Here is a 10,161-nt window from a genome sequence, read left to right on the forward strand (position 1 = left end):
ACACGTCCTTTTAAAAATGTATTCATAACTCCAAAATTTACAACAAAATTGCACCAAAGATTAAAAGTCATTCACAAATGTTTTTATATTTATTTTAATCATTATTTCACAATATTTTTATTATATTTTCAAATATAATAAATTAAGAAACTCCAAAAAAATATCTTTATAAATTACAAAAACGTTTACTTAAGACTCCCTTGACACAAAGGATGCGTGGATAAGTATCTCATCTTCGCACGCCCACTCCAACGTTCGGCTAATACCACCCCCGAACACCTAGGAAAAGATCGAAATCTCGTTTGTCAGTGCAAAACGATGGCGTGCACCGTCGATGCAAATGCAGGATCGCGAAACGGCGAAATAATTTCGCGGTGATTGCGCCCGGTCACGTTGTTTGCGCGAGAAAAGACCCTATAAATATTCAGCGCCTCCGTGTCCCCTGCATACCTTCCCAACCCGTTTCCGCTCGTCTCGGGCGGCGCGTATCCCGTTAGAGAAAACGTCGAGCTCGCTAACGAGGCGACACTGTTTGCAGCGGTGGCCGCGAGAACTACCCGCCGTCCACGGAATACGAGCTGCCTAGTGAAAGTGATATAGGTGCGTGAGTTTACGCGTCGCAAGAGTTCCGTTCGCATCTGTCGCGCACCCTATACGGACGATCGATCGGTCGATCGACTTCCATTTTGTACGCTGGATACCACACTGAGGTGAGACCTATGCATTTTTCAGGGATGCAATTTTTTTCACTGAAAATTTATATACACGTGGACTAGTATTTCTGTTTTTTAATCTCTTTCTTATCTTCGTGGATGATAAGTAGTAATAATTCCTAGTAATAATTTGGAGGTTAAATTATGTAGAAGTAACTGACTGTAAGCCATTCAAAATTTGTTTCCTTGGTACATGGTTATGGAATATCGAAAATAATGGAATTTGAAGATGGAAAAGTAAGAATAATTTAGATCAAAGAGTAAATGTCTCATTTTCAAAGGAAATTTGAGAAATTGTCGAAAATATGACTAGTGGTGGCCAATTCATTTTCAAACAGATACTTCTATTATATATATCAAATGATGTATTTATTATAGTATCTCAGAAATTGGCAAAGTTTTTGTCTTTGAAGATTAGCTGGCTGCTATTCCCAAGTATTGCTTCTTGGGACTGACTCCATGAGCCAACCCTCCAGGCTTATCTACCTAAGATACACAAACAAGCTTGTCTAAGCACGTCTATCGTGAGATATCGGTATTCCGTATCACGAGTATCTCACTTGTGTTCAATGAAGGAAAAGATACTCGAGATTTCCTGGAAAAGTTGAAGAAAATCATTCTTCAGAATTAGGGCCAGTTTAAGTGTCAAAAAGTTGATCAGTTTTCAAGACACGTCTGTATTCCTCATCTCCCAATAGGGTGACCCAAAATTCACGCAAGACTCGAATTTTGCACCATGTGTGTGGTACAGTGCTACTAACGAAGAGTAAAAGATAGCGTGATAGTCGACAGTTCAGGGTTATTAAAAATGGAGCGTTATACAAAAGAGCATCGTGTCTTTGTTGTTCAACATTGTTTATAATTTGTAATTAAGAATTTGTGTTTTCTATCAGAATTACTTGTTGCGTGAATTTTGGGACACCGATTAGTATAATTATTTCATGGGATATAGGAATCCATGGAAGATTGAATTTAAAACGAGCCATTCTGGATGTACCGTAATGTCAATCGAATTGGAATTATGCAGATGACAAAAGCCTGTGAACGGCTATCGAGTTATTTCCGTCTCGGTACCCAAACGTAGATGCGTCGACGCGATTAAGGAAAGATATCGAGTCGAGTGCATCGACTCGATAAAAAACTCAATTAGAAATCGAAGTCGGCCGACGGTGGTGCCCCCTACGCCGCGACCGTATTCGATTAAAAGTTGCAGATGCGATTAGATTGCTCGTACGACGTATCCCGTCTTTGATGAAATTTTTATTTCATCGAATTCTATTTCACACAACGTTGAAAATATTTTTTCTCCGCTTAGAAATCGATCGAAATTTGTTCTGCATTATTCGATGGATTTTAACAGTGTCATAATATCAAAATACTTGGATAAGTTAGTAGAAACAGATAATTTAAAAAATAAAATAAAAATGTTATTCGTTGCTATGAGAACCCGCAAGAAAAAGAGAAATAGGAATTTCTAAGTCCATTGCACGAGGAATCTGTTGCAGTAAGATTCTAGCTAGGGATCCCTAGATTCGGAATAAAAAGTATACATGTTAAAAATGAAAAATAGCACAGATTATAAGATTCTTTAACACCTTGTCTACTTATCAGGTAGCTTGTCAGCTAAGCTGGAAAATTTCAAGCCACGATACAATTTGGCCTAATGTTGTACTACTATACTACTATACAGCTTCCCGAGTTTCAGCTTCTTAGCGAATCTGTAACCTGTTTGATTTTCATCAGCTGCAGTGTAACCAGCTAACACTGTAACTCTACCTCTCCAATTCGTCTATTTATCCTCCTCAACCCATTATCTTGTCCCCCTGCCCACGTCTCGTTTCGTTGAGATATCGTTCTCACTCCCGGTAATGATCCTCACGTAGTCCAATAGACCAAAGTCACTCAGCCTTGGCAACCGAGTCTCTGAAAACCGGGAACGACTGAGACTCTTCCTCCTAACTGTATCACCGTTTAATCATCTCTATCAAGGATGTGTAAAGTCAAGAAGAAAACCTGTTTGACCTATGTCGAAAGGATAAGTTCAGTTATATGCAAAGATATCGTAGTAATTTTACAATTACAATCCCCATAACCTTAAACTCACCTGGTAAATTTACCACTAGACTTCCCTAGGGAACCCCATTTCCAGCGCACGACACATTTGTCGCTACGAGCCTAGATCTATCTACCAAAATCGATGGCTGGTGGGGTATTTGCGCGAGTGACTCCCTCTAGAAAAGCTCCTTCGATGGTGCCCCGCGACGCCATAAAACGTGTCCTCTGGAATAAGGTACCGTCGGATAAATCATTCCTCCTCGAACGGCCGAGATAAACGGACCCCTATCTCCGAGCCAGCGTCGTCAAGGGGCTGGTGGTTCACGCGGATCTTTATGACGAGCACGAGCCAACCGGCATTTTAATTCAATTACTTTCGTCTGTTCGATTGGCCAGGTTTTGGAGATTGGTTTATCAAGAAGCTAATACCCATGCATGGCGAAGATGCCGTGGAAGTTAGCGCGTAAACTCACGTTAATGAACCGTCTCAAACGCAACCGGCTACTCAGAGCGAGTTCGAGTCGAGTTACCGTTGCACGGCTATGGAATTGACAAGTTTGCGGCTAGGTTTCAGACAATTTCGATCAGTGTTCTAAGAGAGGAATAATTTAACACGCTTCAGGGAAGATACTTTGAATCTGAACTACATAGAGGTGATGGAAAGATGAATATACAGGGTGTTCCAGCAACGATAGTACAACCGGGAAGGGGAGTGATTCTACATGCAGAAACGAATCAAAAATAGAGAATAAATTTTTTTCATTCGGAGCTTCGTTTCCGAGAAAATTGACGTGGAATATTCACCTAGAAAGTAGGTGTGTATACATATATATATAGAGGATAGACAAGATGGCTACTTTCAGACATTTTACTTTGCAGTTATTACTAGATAGCGTGCACTATATATAGGGGTCCCAAAATTCACGCAAGTAATTTTGATAGAAGACACATTTTAATTAAAAATTGTAAAATATTGCTCAACAATAAAGGCACATTGTTCTTTCATGCAACGCTCCATTTTTAATAGCCCTGAGCTGTTAGCTGTCACTCTGTCTTCTTTTTCCGTTGGCAACACTTTACCGCACAAATGGCGCAAAATTCAAATCTTGCATAAATTTTGGGACGCCTATATATAGTGCATACTGTCTACTAATAACTGCAAAGTAAAATGTCTGAAAGCAGCCATCTTGTCTACCTTCTATATATATACATACACCTACTTTGTAATAAGAAGCGGAGTCTAATTTTGGAAGAAGTTCCTCGAAGCACAAAGACACGATTGGATTAACTATTTTTATTCGTCCACGCCGGTAGGCAAGTTTGGCGGAACAGTGCCGTAACATGGTGGGGCAAGAATAACAATGGTATGTAATTGGCTGAACAGATTTCGTCCTTGTTGAATATTCACGGTACGTTCCGAATGCAGAACGTCATTCGTTATGGTGCTTCGTTGGTGTTCTTCCTTGTTTCCACAATGGTTGATTCGATTTCGTTAATTGCTTGGTTACCTTGTTTTCAGGCATGGTTGAAAAGCGTTTTGCAATCGCTGGTGAAATATCGTTTAATATCGATTTTTCAGCCTGTTCAAAGATGTTAGTCGGTCAATGAATCCTATAGTACCGAATTTAATTGAAAAAAGAGGGAAATAAAAAATGAACGATGAATTTTATATTTGAGGTTATAAAAGGGTACGATATTGCGTCTATCTATAGTAGGTGCATTTCTGACCTCAATACTGGCCGTTCAGCCATCCCCACCACTTCCCGGAATCGCCTCGGCAGAGCGGACCTTCGCGTTATACGTTTATTATGATTCTGGACTGATCGCGTGACACGTCGCCAGGCAACTGCTGAATCTTTCTATTTCATTTCGTCTTATTGTTTCTCACTCTGACTAACGGATGAACGACCGAAAACAAAACATTGGCAGTTCCCGGAACGCCTCCCTCGTTAATACATTGTAGATGTGGTGGGTCCTGAACCGTGCCTGCCAACGAGATTGCTTTACTTGAAACTGTATGTATTTTTCAAGCATTACAAAACTTTGAAGGAAAAGAATTATTTTTAATTCTAGCACCGAAATAGCGGAAATAAAATACAAGATTTTTTTCTGTAGAATATTTTTTTTAAGCTTTAGTTTCAAGAGAAATGATGTAAAATAATATCAAAAGAAGGGCTGGAAATTAAATAATAATAATAATATCACGTTTCCTTCGTCTATACAGGGCCGTATAACCAGTGGCGACAAATGTTAGAAATGAAATAATTTATCAAAATTGTAAAGTGAAAGTACAAAGTGATTGTACTTAATTCAACGTGTAAATTCCTTTCGAGAGATGCTTGTCTCGTCACAGAGAGCTGTTTGTCGAGTAACATTGCGGACAGAACAGGTGAAAAGTATGATCGCTACATCGTGCCGCCTCAGCCGATTTAATTATCGAAGTTTGGCGGGTTTCCGGGTATGCAGCCGCTTGCTGGTATAATTAAAAGAGGCAACCGTGCACGCGCGTGATTAAACGGACGATTGAAGGAAAGTGGAATTTAATTGCAGGGAATTGATTAATGACCATGGTTACTTGAGCGTTTATCATGAAACATGTGTTTCGTCTGTCATCGATGGGCGTATTACGAGCGTTCAGAGTTTACTGTAATTTACTATGTGCTAACTTGCGACGAAGTATGGGAAACGAATAATTATTTATGACACAAATTGTACGTATCCCTTCTATTAATTAAATTGGAATGATTTATAACATAAATTTTCAGTGTCCCTTATATCATTCAAATTTAATTAATATAAAAGATACTTAAAATTTGTCATATATAATTATTCGTTTCTCCATCGTTCTAAGTTAGCACGTATAATAAATTATAGCAAATTCTTTGAATTTAATGATCAATTATTTGTAATAATTAATGATTTACTTGACCAAAAGTTTAATTAATTGTAATAATTTTGGTATTATAGTTTTGAAAAAAATATTCCTATCTGTCATAATATCATCATTTACATATCAATCTCTCATGTGTATCCACATGTACCACCTATGTAACATGCCATAAATAAATATGGATTCGTCATATTCTCAAAAATAGTTATCAAAACGGTCCCAAAAATTTCCAAACGCTGTCAAACCAAATACGAGCAAATGTACTTACTAAACTATGTCCAACAAAACTACATCGTCACATAATGTGAGAACACCCTCCAACATGAGCACACTCAAGGATCAATAGCATCCTACCTTCAAACGACATCAAACCCGAACAAACGCGGTCAAATGTGACAAAACGGAATCTCGGGGAGCTGGGGAAGAATTTGCAAGGTAGTTGGCAGTATAAAATTCGAAAAGAGGGAATTAATACGTGCAAGCGTGCCTCCTGACATTTCCACAGCCTGGGCGTCTCTTTTCAAACGTTCTTTTAGCCGGGAGCATGCCGCAGGCCGAAATTGGGGTTAAAAATAGGCGAAAAAGGGCAGTTGGGTGAAAACGGAAAGGTAAAAAGTGGGCAAAAAGAGGAGCAAATGGTAGACGAAGCGAAGATAAAGCCGGGGCATGAATGCCAAGCGTGTGTTTCTTTTCATGAAAGGAAGCTCAGGGTCGCGGTGTTATTTCAAAAGCGGCCGAACCAAGGAAACTGGAGCGATTCTTCTTTACCCTTTTCTCAGCGTGAAAAACCGCCTGTACTTTTTATCCTCACCTTCCCTCACCACAGATGTCACGAGGGTCGTTAATTTAATTCCTACAGCTCGTTTTCCCGTGGTCCCGACACCTATGGATTTACTGGATCGTGATTCCTAGTTGTGAACAGAGTGTAGGTCTATCAGTGATACGGTCTACCAATTTGTAATACAAAACTAACATGGTATGAGTTCTCATCGAATAATATTGGGTTAGATTCGGTTAGGTCCCAAAAGTCACACAGGAAGTAATTTTGATAGAAAACACAGGTTTACAGAATTGTAAATGTTACTCAACAATGAAGACACGTTGTTCTTTTGTATAACGCTCCATTTTTAATAACCCTAAACTGTCAGCTATCACACTGCTTTTTTCTCTTCATTGACAACACTTTACTACGCAAATGACGCGAAATTCGAATCTTGCGTGAATTTTGGGATACCTTTTAGTATTGTAACTTTGTCTAAAAAATGAAATTATGCTTAACCTGTTTTAAGAGGGTACTCTTGCAATACTAATTCCAAAAATAGAAAATCAAGATTCTGTCATTTTGATGGGTTTGGTAGTTCCAGTGTTGTACTAAAACAGAAATAAATAAATATCGTATGGTGCTGATTGACAACTAGAATTCATTTTTTAAAAATATTTTAGCTTCTTGAGGATCACTGACGCAACGATTGCAATATGCGAAGTTTGACAGTTCATAATGGCTGACGCAACAGGTGCATTGAAATTTTAGCAAAAATATCCGACATTGACAAATCCAGAGATAGAGATGTTACGTTTGTTGCTGAAATAAAATGTATATTTTATCTGGAAATATAAGAATTATCCTACACTTAAGTAATTTTTACACTCTGCAATTTGGAAAGAAATATTATTCAACTAACTGTACCTTACATCATTTTGAATATTTAGATTGATTTTAATCTGAATTTCTTAGCTCAAGATCACTTCAAGGTCATAATATGGTAACTCATCAACTAGATTGATGTGTTAGTATTGACATTGGCTACAGTATATTGTAATAAAAACTACAGTATTTAAAAGAAAACTATGATTTGGTGATCGTGTGTGCAGAAATGACCTTGAAAATTTGTTTTCCCTATCACTATATACATTTCTTCAAATAGTAAAACTTTTCCTCGAAAAAGTTTTTGATACGATCATAAATAACAGAAATACATTAATTTCTCGTGACTTACCCAGTATATGAACCTTTCATTTGCTCAATCAATGAATTCCTCAAAACAAGAAGTAAAAATTTACTTCAAATCTAAGAAGCGAAGCATCAATAAAATGTTGTGGCACTGAAATCAAAAAAATTCAAAAAGTGAGGTTAGTTGCTTCGACCCATAAATGATTCATATACATATATGTGTATTAGTTACTCATTAATTTGTCCAACCAAGTAGAAAGAAAAAAAAGAAATAGAAATTTATTCTAAATATAGAAAGTTAATCTTCAATTGCGTACTTTGGCGTAAAAATTTGAAGCACTTCAAAAAGTAGACTTCATCGCTTTGGCTTACGACTCGTACTACTGATATTTATATTTATAACCTATTCACAACTTTCAATATTCTACAGTACTCAATACTATGCATATATTTATCCCTCGTACAATGCTCACATATATCTCGTTATTATTCTACACAACCGTATTTTGTTAATCCCGATGCAAACAGTAGGAAATTAGCCGTCTATTAGAGATGCTGTTCCGTAGGTCGCGATATTTGTATTCCGTCGCTCGACTGATTTAACGACTCTGCTACATCGCTCGAACCAAGTACCATTCTGCCACGAGAGGAAGGCACAGCGTGTTTACATCCCCACTCCTGTCGCAGTCCGCTGACGTTCTTCTTCACAGACAGCAATCGCTATTGGCCGAAGACGGTGACGAAGATAAATGACGGTTCGCAGCGAGACTGAGTGAGACAAAGTACCAGCAACAGGAGTGGGGACGAAAACACATTGTGCCTCTTGAAATAGTATAGGTGTGTGGACACAGAGGGGGACACGCTCGAGGGCCAAGCGCAACTGGACGGCGGGCGGGAGTGGGGGTAGAGGAAGAAAGAGAAAGGTTATTGCAGAAGCGCGCGCAGTTGCTCTTTTTCTCCGGACCACCTGCAGTCCGACGGGATTTAGGTAATTTACCCGTCTTCCTTTCCTGCTAATGCGGAAACTTTCACGTTCTCTGGTCCTCACCAGATCGCCAGCTGGGTGCCTCTTCTTTTCCACATTTCCAGAACCAGATCGCGGGACCGCGAAGGTCGCGTAAATCACGCTACCAAGTATTCACGGGTAGGAAGACTGATGACTCGTGCAGGGGGGATTCGAGAAAATTGCCAGCGACGGTGTCCATTACGAAAGTTACTCCAGTGCCGTTGGCCATGAGATTCTACATGCAGATGGCTGCTGATTCTCCGATATATGTTACTCGCGTACGCGGTGCAAAATTTATTTGTCGTACTTAGAATTATTATTAGATACACGATTTTATTTTTTACCTATAAAACGTTTTACAATTTTCGTATTATTTTATTGTCGTTACGATAATAATATATTATAATTAATGTAAATAAAAATCACCTTGGCTAGTTTAATACTTCAAATGATAACCTTCAGCCGTTCCAATAGTTTTGCTTCGGACATCTCGAACTCGTGATCGTAAAATTGCCGTTATGGCCGCGATGGAATCAACGCTGCCAGTGTAATGAAATTAGCCACGACGAAATCAGTCCCTCTGTCCTGCGCGCTAATGAAATTAATCTCGGTATCTCCCCGATTCGCCCGATGGAATTGATCGCGATGGTCTTGACGAAATTGTCCGCAGTAATGCAAGTAAAATGAAATCGATTGTAACGCTCGCCCGTCGGTGAAATTAGTCGCGCTTGCATGTACGAGTTCACGTAACCTAACCTCCGCATAAATTACGACGCGAATTTACGAACAGTGACACGACGAATTTTTTAGTCGAAACTTCGAAAGATAATTGAACTTACTCGTACCTCTGAATATAATTATGAAGAGTACTTGTTGGAATTCTGAATTGTATACCAGAGTTCGTAACAAAAATTAAAAAATTTGGTTTTCGTCGCTGAATCGTCATGTTACTGGTTCGATCGGTATAGCGTTACTGCTCGAATTGGCGATACACTTAATTCCTAATCGCAACACTAGATGTTCCTACTGGTCGAATTGAAGTGTTCTCATTAATTGTACAAATAGGTGCTATCAATTGTTGTCAGACTGCTTACGTTTTAGATTGGAGAACAGCGAAGAAGTCTGTAATTGAATTATCGAGTGTTCGTAAATTAATTCTTTTTTCGCGGAAAGAAATATTGAATTATATTTAAGTAGGAAATATTTACTAACGTAATAGAACATGGATAGAGCGTAGTTATAATATCGTTATTTTACGAAATTGTGTATTTGAGGTATAGAGTACTTGATATCTTAAGTACTCTATTTTATGGAAATATTTGATCAGGAGTCCTTGTAATGCAGTTTTAATTAACTTTAAGATCCAAGAGTTTCCTTTATTACACTTGCGCGAGAGGACGAGTGAGAATTTATGTTGCGGAGTTTTCGAGATCCATGGAATGTCTTAGTCAGGGGTGCTCAACCCGGGGCACCTCGAATAATTTATAAATACAGAATTTAATGTGTATCCTTATTTCTTTATTTTTTAAAGTACTCAGAGATAAAA

At 38.5% G+C, this 10,161-nt stretch overlaps 1 long non-coding RNA gene across 2 annotated transcripts; it reads right to left on the bottom strand.

Moving 5' to 3' along the window:
* Window positions 1–2,369: 2,369 nt before the first annotated feature.
* On the bottom strand, window positions 2,370–9,573 carry LOC108549877 (uncharacterized). 2 transcript variants are annotated; one of them, XR_001890371.1, is made up of 7 exons: window positions 9,042–9,573; window positions 7,927–8,850; window positions 7,656–7,760; window positions 6,938–7,029; window positions 6,470–6,566; window positions 2,818–2,993; window positions 2,370–2,735 (listed from the first exon to the last, which is right to left on the bottom strand). It is a non-coding gene; the product is annotated as an uncharacterized LOC108549877 (long non-coding RNA). The 2 variants fall into 2 exon arrangements; XR_001890370.1 differs by having other exon boundaries at window positions 7,927–8,959.
* Between the last annotated feature and the right edge of the window lie 588 nt (window positions 9,574–10,161).

This window comes from Eufriesea mexicana, unplaced genomic scaffold (assembly GCF_001483705.2).
Source record: "Eufriesea mexicana isolate 0111107269 unplaced genomic scaffold, ASM148370v2 scaffold2234, whole genome shotgun sequence".
Lineage (NCBI taxonomy): Eukaryota > Metazoa > Arthropoda > Insecta > Hymenoptera > Apidae > Eufriesea > Eufriesea mexicana.